The sequence below is a fragment of the Amblyomma mixtum genome, chromosome 10 (assembly GCF_055824585.1).
Source record: "Amblyomma mixtum isolate Tamu chromosome 10, ASM5582458v1, whole genome shotgun sequence".
Lineage (NCBI taxonomy): Eukaryota > Metazoa > Arthropoda > Arachnida > Ixodida > Ixodidae > Amblyomma > Amblyomma mixtum.
In genome coordinates, this window is record NC_143021.1 from 186,611,792 (window position 1) to 186,627,055 (window position 15,264).

General features: G+C 46.2%; 1 long non-coding RNA gene across 1 annotated transcript; it reads left to right on the forward strand.

Moving 5' to 3' along the window:
• The first annotated feature begins 1,918 nt into the window (after positions 1–1,918).
• On the forward strand, positions 1,919–12,971 carry LOC149327964 (uncharacterized). The gene is made up of 3 exons (XR_016286303.1): positions 1,919–2,016; positions 3,287–3,364; positions 12,837–12,971. It is a non-coding gene; the product is annotated as an uncharacterized LOC149327964 (long non-coding RNA).
• The last annotated feature ends 2,293 nt before the right edge of the window (positions 12,972–15,264 follow it).

Here is a 15,264-nt window from a genome sequence, read left to right on the forward strand (position 1 = left end):
TACGCACTGAAAGATGCTGTGTTGTGGTGTTGCCCCCATCAACAATTAGAAAGCAGGCATATCGTGTCTTGCTTTAACAAGTTCTAACAGCCGAGTATAAAACCCGAAAGATTGGTGTAGCAGTCATTGAAAAATATCTATCAAAAATCAAACTCCTGAAATAAATTGCAAATTAAGAAATAAACCTCCGAACTATCCGGAAATGTAAGCACAAATTTAAAATCCGGCGCATAATCTATGAAGGTCCTGAAAATGAGAACTGACCACTGGGCAACTCTGACTTCAGGGAAGATTTTAAAGGCAAGCAAAACTAATCACGGGTGGTCAGAGCCAGTTACTCGGAGAAGAATGTGTTAGCATATAGGCTCGACTCTTGGTGCCTTCTATCCACGGTGACGGAATCTATCACGTGTGCCGCGGATTTCTGGCGTCCTATGTGCGCAGCTGCGCAAGCTAGTACCACAGCACAGGAGGCTTGCATTTGAACATATGGAGAGGAAGCAGGTTTGGCGTAATTTTAAATTCTCTGAAATCATTTTTGACACTGCATAAGTTGCTCAAATCAGATGTCAAGTTTGATCAAGCGGTTTATCAGCTGTTATTCCAACTTGCCACGTTCCCATACTTGGGCTCGCGCACTAAATAGCCTGCATTTGTAAGCGTTCGCGCAAACTGCTGGCGCATGGTTGAGCGCCAATGAACGTGAAGTTTTCCAAAGCGCCGTAAAATCTGGCAATTGAATAAAAATGCCAGCAGGGCTCTGACAATGGCGCATTGAGAAAACATATTTAAACAGACGCCGATAGAATCAGGTTTCTTCCAGCGAAAGACGATGTTAGTATACCAATATCGATATATGGTAATAATGTTGGGCCTTCGCAGCATTTAGCAATCCAGAATTAACCAGAAAATCTAGAGTTCGCAATCTAGAGATGCCCATAAAGAGGCGGGCTCCGTCCCGTAAAAGCAGTGCGCTTTGGAGAGATTCAGATTGTCGTGTGTGATCCGCGGAGTCGAACCTCCGCCGTCTTTAGTTCACATCCAAGGTGCAACTTTCCTGATCTTGAACCAAGCCTGAACAATTATTTCGCTCTTCCTTCCTCTTTATTGTTTTTGCACGTCTACTCTGGCATATTTATTCACTTTTGCATCCTCCCGTTTCCTTGCGTGAAACTATTTATAATTTATTAGTCTGTAAATATAATTAATTGTAAGGAGGTCCCAGGACAGTCACTGACCACGGGACCTACTTCTATATAAATATGTACACCCTGTATTTTCTTTTTTATAACTGCAAGCTGATTCTGACTCCGATTCTGAATTATTCCTCTCTGTTCAGAACTGATGCTTTGTGCCTCAGTGTTTTGTTATTTCTGAGCCGTAAATTTTCGTCTTGTATACATGCTGTATGTTTATGGTTCCTCTATACTTTATGCAGCTCTTTTTATGTGTGCAAACCGCAGTGCACCGAATTCTAAGTTTTGATGGACACTGTGTGTAGGCTGACTGCCCCAATGAAATAAATGTGTTTTAGTACTCTCTAGTGGGAAGACGGGTCACAGTTGAGGCGGTCTACGCCTTACCCTCCCCAAGGGCGAACTTTTTGACAGCGTGGATATTGTGTACACTAGGGCATTTCTTGAAAGTAGCTGACTAACAGTGTGACATTTTTTTTCTTCCAGTATTTACTTTGCTGGCATCTCTTGCCTTTTTTCTTTGACCTCCAGCTTTTTCGCGTTGTTTTTTGCAATCAGACAGTTCAACAACACGTCTCACTTCCGTCGCTTTCACAATGGGCGCACAGCAGCTGACGCGTCTATGTTTAGCAGCTCAGTCAGGTCTGTTCCCGTTTAGTCACCCCTGCTATTTCCGTCGCGTCAATGTGGCTCACAGAGAGAGAGCTGCTATAAATATACGGCCGATCGGCGTATGGGAAGAGGACTGCAAGGTTGGCTTTCACACTTTTCAGTGCTATCTCTGTGGTCAGTTATCTTCAAATACAAGATTCGAAGAAAGGTGAGAAACCGGCAGTCGCACTAGAAAATTTAAACTTAAAGTAGAGCATGAAAACTTAAAGTAGAGCATGAAAACATCAATATTTTAAGGTTTCTGGTTTCTACCTCAGACACCTGCTAGGTGCAAATTGGGTGCTCTAACTTTGTAAACGATGTACACAAAAGTGCCGGCGTCGGCACTATGAAGAGAAGACGATAATGGCCAAGGATATTCAATTTTCTGATTTGAGGGGCGGATTGTTTTATTTTTAATGATGCTGTGTGTAAGTTGCTTGATATTAGTTTGTGTGCATATATTTATTCCCGGCTGCCTTCAAAGCGGGTCACGAAATTTTTTGGGGCATGAAAACTGCTTAATGTGATCGTTTGCCTTCGTCGGTATCAAGAATTACCAGTGGCTATTGGAATTTCAAAATTTTGTGAAAGCATGTTATTGATAACTGACGACTATATCTCGGAAAGTGGTAATATCAGCAATAACCTTCCAGTATGAGTGTCTGCTCGAAAAGTCAATATGTTGATATATGCATTGTGCAAGTTACTACTTAGATCATTATTTTTTCTGCGATACGCTAGCCCAAAGAAGAAGATGAAGGGTTTTGAGTAGCGTCGCAATTGTGCTTTCAGGAATCGCGCGGCATTGGATGAGTGTACCACTCCGCTAACTAGCAGTGCCGTAAAATGACAACGCTGGATTCGCACTGGCAAAACATGCGTTTGTTTGGGCCAGAGATGCTGTTGTTACGCAAATATGACATTTTATACTCAAAATCACGATACCATAAAGGAATAGAGGCAAAAAATAGAAGTTTGCTGCTATGAATAGGGTACCGCATTCCGATAGCAAAGACACTACTCTCACCGAAAGCAGAGCTTTCTTCAGGTTGAAAAGCCCGAAGAACGAAATAGAGATATCGGCTTTACCGGACGATATTACAAGTGAAATGCGGGCGTCGAGACAGTTTTTCTACAGCAGGTCCAGTAAGTCATGCTAAAGCTGCATTGAGATAATAACGGCGGGAAGATGCACATGTCGGTATGGATCCAGTGCTTTTGAATGTGCTGGCCGATAGATTCTGAATAAAAATTCCCGACAGTAAACGACAGTAAATGTGTCTCTTGCTGCGGATTAAATGTCAGGCAGGCAGAGGCAGCCAGACGATTCGTTTTTATTCAGCGAAATATTGAAATACAAGTGTTTCCTCGATCCCTTTAATATATCCAGTGGATCTTGGGCTTTTGATTATAATAGTTTCGCCTATTTTTTTTAGGGATTGCCTAGCGCCAGCCGCAGCCTACAACTATGTCTTCAGTTCGTGCAATTGTGCTGGTGGCGCTGGTGATATTCGGTATGTATGAAATTTTTAAAACTACCCTTCCAAATGGGACAAAATCATTAGCGTCAGCCGAAGGAATACTTGAGGGCAGGCTACGCGGACTATTTGGTTAATATTTTGGGAATTTTGAGACCCCTCTATTATGCTGCTGGAGTGTTATATAGAGAGATAAATGTAAAATTTTGGCGTCGCAGAGTGCATTCTTAGAGAGGAATAATTAATAATGTGACCGATTTTTTTATTTTCTTCTTCCTTCTTTTTTCGACTTTCAAACATTGCATTTCTATTACCCCCAGATATTTCACTTTTGTTCTCTCACAATATTAATTATATTTCTCTTCCTATTTATGAAAGTATTCCTTAATCATTTTACTAGAACTGATACAGTCTTCCCTTGATTGTCTCCAATGCTGATAAGTGAATTTCTTTTGCTTTCACCTTGACACCCACAGGTTTTGAAAAGCTCACTAAGTCCTCTTTTATATCCAGATGTAGAGCTTTACAGTCAGCTGGAACATTTTAAGGTTTCTAACATTGCTTCCTTACGCGAAACAAATATATGTTTTTGATCATAGGTACTACCAGTTTTTGATTTTTCATGCAGAATTTAAGTACACAATGTGCGCTTTGCAACTCTGTATTCGCATTGTTTTTTTTATTTTTGAGCTGCCACTTCATTGTTAGAGTTAACAGTTTGATTTCGCGGATTTTCTTTCCCATGTTCTTTATGATTTCCAATTCTGTCCTTTCGCCTTTTTATTTCCTTCTAAGCTTTCTCTTACTTTTCCTTCACGATGTATTCAGGCTCCTGCTCTACAAGAAGGCTTTAGCTCTACGGGTCTTTACAATTTTTTTTTCTCAGGCGCTTCCCAAAGGATATTTTTCTACATACTTCTCGTGTCTGAAAACACTACCTAGACATATAAGCTTGTGTAGCTTCGGTTGTTGTCATTCCATGGGCCCCAAGAGGTTATTTGGCATCGTTCTTTAGTTAAGCTCTCATGTCTGTAGCACAGTGGATGTCAGGCGCAGTACCCATTTAGAAAAAAATTCCACAGAGAAAATTCTACCGCTGCAGAGTCCTCAGACCACTTCACGTCCACTCTATATTCACAATAGTGTGTGATACATTAAGGATCCGTTTTCTTTCGTTTAATCTGGATGCGTTCCTCGCGGGTTTCAACTATTATCTTTCTTCATGATTTCACACCACGAAATATTCGCACTTTCCAGTGCACCATATACCGGTATTTATACTATAACAGCTGTGCTCCCATTTTTATCACAATTGCGGATTTTCAAGGAAGGATTCGGAATACAATATTGGCGGCTCGCGTTTCACAGATATCCGGGAGCAGATGTAGCTCATATACGTCATTATTCAAGTGAATTAACCTCAGGTGACAATGGGCTGTTTTTGGTTCAGCTTCTTATTAATCAAGCTGTGCTAAAGGTAAAATGTCTTTATTCCGAGCTATGTACTTATTATGAATATTGAGTGCAAGGGGCACCCCTGTCCTGACTCTTTCCGTGGCTTCATCTACTAAGCCTTTTTGAAGCCAATAATGTTGTATATAAATCTTACGAGCAATATTGGGTCCCAAGCAAACCGCTCTTCCGTGGGAAAGTCATGGTGCTATTGAGCGGTGAAGTTATTGTACGCGCCTTTTTTAGGGAAGGAAGTCCAACGTCGTAACTATTTACTTAGAGTGTTTTAGCACACAGAGGTTATCCTCCCAATGTCTCATCTGCCTAAAACCATATTACAGTTCCTCCAGTATTTCGTTTCTCTTGGCATTGTTTCAAGCTTTGGTTCGACAGCCTGTATCGAAAGCCTATATATCATTAAAGTTACTGCAATCGGACTGTAGCGATATATTGCGTTTGGATGCTTTGCCTCTGCATACCCACCTCAGCCTAATGGGCAACCAATCTTCTGATACCTACTTACTTTGAAAGTCGTGCTCCTGTGAAAAATTCGTCCTGGTCCGGGGTTCGAACCCGGGACCAACGCTTCACCGGAGCAGTCGCTCTACGAACTGAGCTAACTGGGACGGCAATTTTCCTTTAACTGCGAAGTTTCTGTGAAAGCTCTTTAGCTTTCCTTTATAGCCGTATGGCTGCGCTTGTGTGGACGTCAATGAGTAATTACTCCCTTGTTACAAAATCTACTCCACCTTGGGGGATTCTCCTAAACATTTGACCAGAACAGAATTGATCTTGCTTAGCCCTTAACACAAATCAATCACTTTTGTTGAATAAGTAACAAATAAACTTATAATAAAGTAGCGCATAAACAATTACATTCAGATTTTTTTTTTAATAATGAAACATTTTGCATTTTTAAAGCGATAGCGTAAAAGGCCCCGTTTTGCAAGAAACCCAGCGTCAGCGTGGTCGGCAAGGAGGTGGCGCCAAGTGATCAACCGAGGAGGCAAGTTGGCCACCTAGGTCACGTGACCTTGCTGCGTCATCACAACCCGCCCACCGCATAGTGCGCAAGCTGTCCATCGTGACACGTGACAGTCTTTAATGATTGGTCGCTCCGTAAGGCCTGCCACTTGGAGCACCTGCCATCGCACGGTAGTGGCTCATCGCTTAACTAACAGCTCAACACTGCACCATGATGTATAACTCCCAGCGATCTATCAATGTAACGTATAAAATGGCTTTGTGGATGTATGGGCCTTAGCTCATTAAGGCAGAGCTTTTTTTATTGCGAAGCAATACTACTTGCACTTTCAAGCCTTTGCCGTGCCGGTGCGGTGCCACCATTGACCTTTCGCATGACCGCTGTGTGACGTCACGCCGAAGAGCTGGGCGACCATCTCGCGCCGTCTGCGAGTAGTGGCGGTGCCACCACCGGCATGGCCGGGCTAGAGGGGTGACGCGCGCGCTCTTTCTTACGGCCTGCGCTTCGGGGCTAGTTCTCACCTTTCACCGCCGCCAGTTCGTGGCGCTGTTAGCCAACCCTCCCTGCCTAGGGTGCCTCGATGCGCGCGCGCGCGCAGTTCGGCTGACTGAACCAGACAGCCCCCGCGTTTGTGGAGACCGCAAAACAGGTGATATCTCTTTGCGCTAGCTTACATTCCCTTTATCATGGGCCTCCTGATAATGGGTGATTCCCTCGCCCCTTGTCCCGGAATTCATACGGCCGAAAAGCATTAAATTATGAAAATTTGGAAGAAACACTTCAACGCAAATGATGCGAATTACTCTTCGGTATACTCTTTATTGAGCAATGTCTGCTGTATTTCAAACATTGATTTCAGCAGTCTGGTACAAACTTCGATTAAATATAATCACTCAGAAGAGGCATTACTGCGTAAACAAGCAGTTCGTAGTGGGATATTTTTTTTCCAGAGATCCTGAGTTCATATGTGTCAAGGTCATAGTCTGATGAGCTTCCTGGACGGCTTGTGCACATATTTGGAGGGTTTGTCTTGTGCGTCGGTGATTTTGTTTGCGTTGTTGATGAGCAGTATTCGCATGAATTTTTCGGCAATTAAAGTCGCTGATCGCTTTCGTGGCTGTCGTCAACACACTCTGGGCAGCTTAGTACTGACGCGCGTTCGAGCTGAGGCTCGACGAGCAGTTGAAGAACTTCAAGCGTATTCGTTCTTGGCAAGTCGTTTGCCGCGCGCTCAAAAAAATTCACTACATTGTTTAAGAGTGCAAGAAACTCTGGCTTTGGGTAGCATAGCCCATTCCTGTCTTGGCCTTGCAACAGTGCATACAGAGGATCATCTTTTTTGCACGTTGTAACTAGCATTTCACAGGATCCGCAACCAAAATCTGTTATTAACTTAGCAATGTAGCCGCCAACGTATGACAAGCCCGAGTAAGTCACCGACCTTGGTGTAGAGGCTTGACATTTGCTTAGGTCTTCCAACTCATCGTGAAACTTTTCAGACAGTGTGGCAGCCACTTGTTCAGCATCAGTACCGGGCGTCTCGGTTTCGTTCGGGCATAATGACTTGGCCTTCACAATCCGATCAAGGGCAGCCGTAACGGCCCTGGCATCCAGTTGATCGTTGCTGCCGCACATTTGTCGGATTCTTCCAAAAAGTGCCTCAATTGGATCACTATTTAATTTCTTCGTCAGCACATAACTGACGCCTTTTTGCAGCAAGAAGCGTGCCGTTTCCACAGTGGACTGCGTTGTGAAGAGCAAGGCTTGAAATGTCTCTTCTGTGAGTGCGCCGTTGCCTGAAGCGATTGAACATGACTGCACATTCCTTATGTATACACTGAACTCGTTTTCTAGCCACAGCAGACGATGATCGTACGTATTACAGATCGGCGCCTTGTAGCCACTTCCTGCATAGGAAGTATCATGTATATCAAACCATTCCTTTATCGTTTTCATAAAACGAATGGTGGCACTTGCTTCTTTAAAATCACTCAGGACCCTATCTCCACGGCTATTCTCCTGCAGATGCTGTAGCGCCGCACAAACCTGCGGTGAGAACACTTGAATAGCACGCAGCACGTTTTGCTTCTCCAGGTTCGAAGGATACACATGTTTCCGTGTTAGGTTCCGAGCGAGTTTCATAGTCATCAGCTTCTGATACTCGTAAAACTTCTGAACGTATGTACCAGTAATAACATCACAGCCATCCATGAGCTGCCTTTCGAGGAACTGACTGCGGATATTTTTTATGACGTGACACGGGTCAAAGCTAAGGAAGATGACCCGCTCGGGGTCATGCGGATGTGTCACAACCGTACGCAAACAGCCATTACCCATGTGCTTAAACATTGTGGTGTTCGCCGAGTAGTTATCGGTCACAATGCGAACTATGACAAATCCACACGACTCGACCGCGGCAATCACTTCCTTCGTCCATTGGTAAATGTCTTTTCCACTCAGCTGCTTCGTAAAATAATAAGAGCAGGGTATTTTATATTGGCTGTTAGTGCCACACAGAACAAAGCACAATACCCTGTTCGCTAAAATTCCCTGCGTGCTCGACGTGCTACAGTCGGGTCTGTCCTTAAGACCGAACACGGCATCTCCTTTGCGATCATAGATGCACTTTGGCTTTATGCTGGCTTCATCAATGATTAATGATGCCATATGCTGCCTGCTGCTCAGAAGTGACGCCTCATGAACAAGTCTTGCTCGCATAGCAGCACTCATTCCGGATGTGGTCGGACTTGGGCCCATGTATTTCTTGAGGGTGCATTTTGCTGGCAAATTCAGCAGCCTTGACTTTCGAGCATGATCGTAGCCCTTCGGTGAGAGAAATCGCCATATGATGCATTCTCGAATAACTTCTTCAGGATACGTCTGATGTTGCTTTCCGTATCGCTCTATTTGGTGCAGCAGGAATACCGCCTTTTTGTCTCCATTCTGGGAGTCCGCCACGATTCTTCTGATCGAAGCATGATGTTTGCTTTCGCGATAGAATGCAGTGCGTTGTTCTTCCATCGCGAGTTTTTCCACTAACTTCTGGCTCTTGGAACGGTGATATGAAATTTGAGAGCGAAGCTTTGAAATCATAGAAAGGTACCGGCTTGCTCGCTGGCCATCGTTGGTTGTGGTTTGCGTACTGACGCTTTGAGTGCGTTCGGTGAGGCAGTCCGGCAGATTGCATTCCACAGGCAGCGATTCAAGCTGCTCAGCTTTCCGTTTGGTTTGTTTGGGCGCAGGAACATCCCGAGCAGTAGGTTCTTGCGGGGCTTTTTCGCGGGAGGCGCCAGGTAGGTCGGATAGCCTTCGAAAACGGTGGGGACAGCACCAGGCAAAAGTTTTTTGATGCGGCACTCTGGAGCGTAGTCGGTCGATAGAAAATGCTGGCTACACACGACCGTAGACGGCGACTTATCGTTGATCGTAAAATCCTTCCTTGCAATGTTTCTTTGCCATTTGGCGCACAACTCTCCGTCACTTGGAAACTGATGAAATGACACGCCTGGGCATTTCCCAGAGCGCGAACGGCAGAATGGCACGCACCAGTACACCATGTGGATGCCGATCAGCCCACGTGCACCAATTTAACACGAAACACCCTGAAAAATTTAACGACACAATCAGCAATGGGTCGAGAAAATCAAACAAAATAAGTCCCAAAACCACTATACTTACTTGGTAGAACGTGGCAGCAGCGAATACGTGCACTGGTGTCCGGTGAACGTTTGCGGTATTTGCAAAACACGTGCGATGAACCCTGTCCGTCCGTTCTTTCCGGCCGGAGGCAAGGCGTCTACTGAGAAGATATTCGCATGTTTGCTGACGACTGCGTTGTTTATCGCACAGTTACTAACGCCTCCGACCCAACATACCTTCAAGATGACCTAAACCGCATACAGGAATGGTGCGACCGTTGGCTAATGGAACTGAACCCTCATAAATGTAAACGTTTGTCCTTCCACCGCCGCCGTAACCCGCTTGATTTCCCATATGTAGTCGCTAACGTTCACCTGCAGTCCGTTTCATCATACAAATACCTAGGCGTCACGCTGTGTAACAACTTACCATGGGCTACACACGTTACTAACGTCATTTCCTCGGCTAATAAAACTCTCGGATTCTTACGACGTCATCTTCGCCGCGCCCCACAACACGTAAAATTACTAGCATATAAATCTCTTGTCAGGTCAAAGTTAGATTACGCATCGCCAGTTTGGAACCCTCATCAAGTTTACCTTATCAATGCACTCGAGTCACTTCAAAACAGAGCAGCCAGATTCATTCATTCCTCCTATTCGTACGATATCAGTGTAACATCTTTAAAAGCGGAATCCAGTTTAGCGCCCCTTTCACTTCGTCTTCGTATTTCTAGCCTCTGCCTATACCATAAATTTTTCCATAGTTCGCTGCGCTGCGCTCCCTACATTGCCCCGCCAGCCGGCACATCCCACCACATTCGTCATCCTTTCCAAGTGTTTCGCCCCCGTGCCCGTACTGTTACCTGTGCCGCTTCTTTTTTTCACGTGTTTCTGTAGACTGGAACGACCTCTCCAATGACATCGCTACCATCTCATGCCCATCCACATTCGCCGAAGCTGTTACCAACCATTTTTCAACATAACACTTGTTCATGTGACTGTATGTACCCACCCCTTATGTAATACCCCCAGTGGGTCTTTAAGGTATTAAAATGAAATGAAATGAAATGAAATGAGGTAGGGTTGGGTCGCAGCGCCCCACGCGGCGAGCGGAGCAACGAGCCGTCAAGAATCCACCCAATTGTTCCCTCGCCGGGCGCGCAGGCCGTAAGGAAGAGCGCGCGTCACCCCTCTAGCCCGGCCATGCCACCGGCGGCCTAACTCCCGCGCTGTCCGCCAGGAGCGCAACAGGTGTTGTCGCGTCACGCCGAAGAGCTGGGCGACCATCTCGCGCCGTCTGCGAGTACTGGCGGTGCCACCACCGGCGGCCTAACTCCCGCGCTGTCCGCCAGGAGCGCAACAGGTGTTGTGGCGTCACGCCGAAGAGCTGGGCGACCATCTCGCGCCGTCTGCGAGTACTGGCGGTGCCACCACTGGCGGCCTAACTCCCGCGCTGTCCGCCAGGAGCGCAACAGGTGTTGTGGCGTCACGCCGAAGAGCTGGGCGACCATCTCGCGCCGTCTGCGAGTAGTGGCGGTGCCACCACCGGCGGCCTAACTCCGGCGCTGTCCGCCAGGAGCGCAACAGGTGTTGTCGCGTCACGCCGAAGAGCTGGGCGACCATCTCGCGCCGTCTGCGATTACTGGCGGTGCCACCACCGGCGGCCTAACTCCCGCGCTGTCCGCCACGAGCGCGACAGGTGTTGTGGCGTCACGCCGAAGAGCTGGGCGACCATCTCGCGCCGTCTGCGAGTAGTGGCGGTGCCACCACCGGCGGTCTAACTCCGGCGCTGTCTGCCAGGAGCGCAACAGATGTTGTGGCGTCACGCCGAAGAGCTGGGCGACCATCTCGCGCCGTCTGCGAGTAGTGGCGGTGCCACCACCGGCGGCCTAACTCCGGCGCTGTCTGCCAGGAGCGCAACAGGTGTTGTGGCGTCACGCCGAAGAGCTGGGCGACCATCTCGCGCCGTCTGCGAGTAGTGGCGGTGCCACCACCGGCGGCCTAACTCCGGCGCTGTCTGCCAGGAGCGCAACAGGTGTTGTGGCGTCATGCCGAAGAGCTGGGCGACCATCTCGCGCCGTCTGCGAGTACTGGCGGTGCCACCACCGGCGGCCTAACTCCCGCGCTGTCCGCCAGGAGCGCAACAGGTGTTGTGGTGTCACGCCGAAGCGCTGGGCGACCATCTCGCGCCGTCTGCGAGTAGTGGCGGTGCCACCACCGGCGGCCTAACTCCGGCGCTGTCCGCCAGGAGCGCAACAGGTGTTGTGGCGTCACGCCGAAGAGCTGGGCGACCATCTCGCGCCGTCTGCGAGTAGTGGCGGTGCCACCACCGGCGGTCTAACTCCGGCGCTGTCTGCCAGGAGCGCAACAGGTGTTGTGGCGTCACGCCGAAGAGCTGGGCGACCATCTCGCGCCGTCTGCGAGTAGTGGCGGTGCCTCCGCCGGCGGCTTCTCATCTGCTTCTACGATGCCACATACCGCTAGGGAAGCTCGTCGCAATGAGCGTAAGAGACAGCAGCGAGCTACAGAGACGGAGGAACAGTGCGAGAGAAGACTTTCTAAGAGGCGTGCTCAGTATGCAGCTTTTGGACGTGCAACCTCTTCACTGGAAACAGTGGAAGATGGGGCGGATGTTCCTCATTCGCTCAATGCCATGGACAGTGATGCAGAAGCCAGGAGTAGTCTCAGCAGTGATGAGCATTGAAACTTGACGAAGCGACTGCGACGTGCCCATTGCTTTCGCAATTTCCGGGCTCAGATAAACCAAGCCAAAGCGAATTTTTTGTTATATTGGAAACTCTGTGCAGAAGCAGTGTTTCGACCGATAGCTACAAAGGCTAGTGGATGGTCAAATATAAAAATTTCTTACAGTTCAGCCGCAGAGCGAGGATGACCAAACAGTTGATCAGTATGTGCACATTAGTGCAGGTTACCAAAAAACACTCAGCAAAAAAACCAAGCATAAGAGAGGAGACTGCGAGAAAATTACAAAATACAAAAATAAGAAAGGAATACATGACTATAGAGAAAATCCTACCAATACCAATCTCAAAGAAAAATGAGATGTCAAGTATTCACGAAACAAGAGCTTCAGGCAAAATTTGCTTATATTTCTAATGCAATTTACAATGTGCCTTCCAATTCTTTTTTTTTGTACTACTCAATAGCATCCGCGTTTCCATTAGAACCTCTTTACCGCTCTGTTTCGGCTGGTACATATCGTATGTCCTGCGATTTTGACTTCTTATAACGGCCTAACTTTACTTACATTGTAACCTTGACCTTTATTTGATGCCTTTGCCGTACCCACAATTCATAGCACAAGAGCCAGGAGCTTCTGTACGCTCAGCCAATACTTGGCTTTGAGAAACATGTCGGAACCAGCTGCACGTGTTCCTAATGTTTTCCTTCAATTTTTTTTTGTTTTCAGAGGTCCTCGTCATGGTGGCAGGAGAAGAGGAGTTAACTGAACAGCAAAAAAGGCTATAGAAGCGCATATTCTTACCATTATGGGATGAAAAAGCCTACCCGAATAAAGCGACTGCCTAATAATGCCCACATAATCTCAACTGCGCATGGTGTGAAAATTCTTTTCCCCGCCTCATAAGTAGGCTTATTTGTGCGCAAAATGTCCCTGAAGAAAACATACAATTGTGAATTTTTTTGCAGTTTACAATCTCTGCTCATCATATGTAAAGGTGATAAGTGGTCACCAATCACCACTAATAATTATGCAGACCGTTGTTACAATCACCTACACTAGAGGACATAAATGCTGAAACGCCGTATTCACAGCCAGGGAGAGAAAAGCTATCATGTTCAGCGAAACTTGGTGTCAGAATTAAAAAGAAGCATATCTCCTCAATTATCTACTGACAATTTAAGGGAGGAAAACTGCCGTACTAAATCTACAAGAAAGTCTCATTCTATTGTATTCAAGACATGGAAGTAAACAAACTTCATTGTTGCTTTTCGATGAAGTGTATATACGGAGCGTCGATGCTTACAGCCTTCGTTTGCGAGAATCACAAGATTGCCTATTTGATTCATTTCTGCATATTTGCCAAACATTAACTCTCAATGTGTTGGCGACGCTATGTCGCGACATACCCTTTGCACGTCGCGTACTCATTTTTTTGCATGGATTGTATACAAGTTAGACGTGCCAGCCAAACATTTAGCCTTGCATAATGCAAGCTGGACAAAAAACAAGAGGGCATGATTGTACCGCTTCTTGTAATTCTGGTATATTAGCTTGGAATTTTAGGGCAGTTGACTTTGCCCGCTCACGTTGCTGAGTCTGCAGGTGTAGCGGCATTCTTGAATGCACTTGGGGATTCCGTCTAGGCATGGGATTCTTGTAGATGGGCGCGTAACTGATTGTCCAATATTGCTTTTTGTATAGCAGGTGGTTCTACAGTGGTGTGAACTGTATTGCGTTTCAATGCTCTCTTGTATTGTATGCTCAAAAGAAGCTTGTTCATTTCATGGTTATATGTGCATTTCTTTGTCTCTTCACTTTCCCTCCCTGTAATGACCCTCAAATGAGGGTTGACAGTATTCATAAATAAAATAAATAAATAAATAAAATAAATAAAAGTTGTTGAACAGAATATTAAGATTACAGTGGATGACCCGCAATTCCAGCTTAAGAGTTTCCGCTCAGGTACATATATTTTGTACAGAGTGATAGGCCTTACCATTCGTATTAACCAGACTTTTGTAATTTCTGCGAAAAGGCTATGTAAATTATGTGTCAGGAAGATATAGCCTTATTATACGTGTACGTATTATGCGGTGGCGTATTAGAACATGGCGTAAGTTAGCATGTCTTTGCTGTATTCGGACATACTACATTGCTGCGAAAGCTATGGCGTAAATGTGCTGTAGAAACTTTAGTTTTAAGAAGTGTGTAAACTTTTAGGTGAAACACCATTGTACTGAGCGTTAGTGCTAGGACAGATCAAACAGAAACTACAGTATCTCTCCTTGTACGTCAAACTTTCTCTTGCACACGAAGTTATTTCGTAGGATGAATGGCTGTAGAAAAGAAGGAAGATCCGCGAGCCATGAACATTGGGGCGTTCTAAGAACTTACAGAGCTGTGCTAGGGCAATGCACTATCATGCAATATCAGCAGCCACTGCCAATACCGCTTGCTGCCTACAGAGCTACGATGCGCTAAGAAAGTGCGCCATTCCGAAAGTATAACAACTGCCGCTAAATATTGAAAATAATAGGTCATACTGTCATGTTCGTTAATAAATTCAATACTGTGAAGAATATTGTCAGAGTAAATGCATAACACAATTTTTTTGTTTTTTGAGATTGTGCGACAGCCGATGAAATTAACTATGGAGTAACGACACCTTTTTCTTTCTTACGCGTTGCCTGTTTGTCCTGCGCTTTTTTCCGCCAGGCTTTGTTAGAACACCTTCAGCGACTGAGACCACGACATGGGAAAGGTATGTGGCATTGTCCAGCAACTTACACTTGTGAGAAAGTCTCGGTCATTTCGCGCAGTGTAACCGTCAGCAACACAGAGCAAAAGGACCGCCACGGGTGCTCCCACAAAGAGTGACACAGCGAACAAATACTCGTAAAAGAGCACAACATCCGGGGGCGGGGGGGGTATGTTGTGCTCTTTTACTTGTATTTGTTCGCTGTGTCCCTCTGTGGGAAAGCACCCGCCCTCTCGAGTTCTGGAGTGAAAACCGCGGAGAAATGAGCCTCGTGTTTAATGCCTACCCGCCACCTTATACACAAGCATAGGAGACAAAATGCCTGAAAACAGCTAATACAAAGACGGGGAACTGTTTATTTAAGGATATAAATGAACAGCAGATCAAAATGTCAGT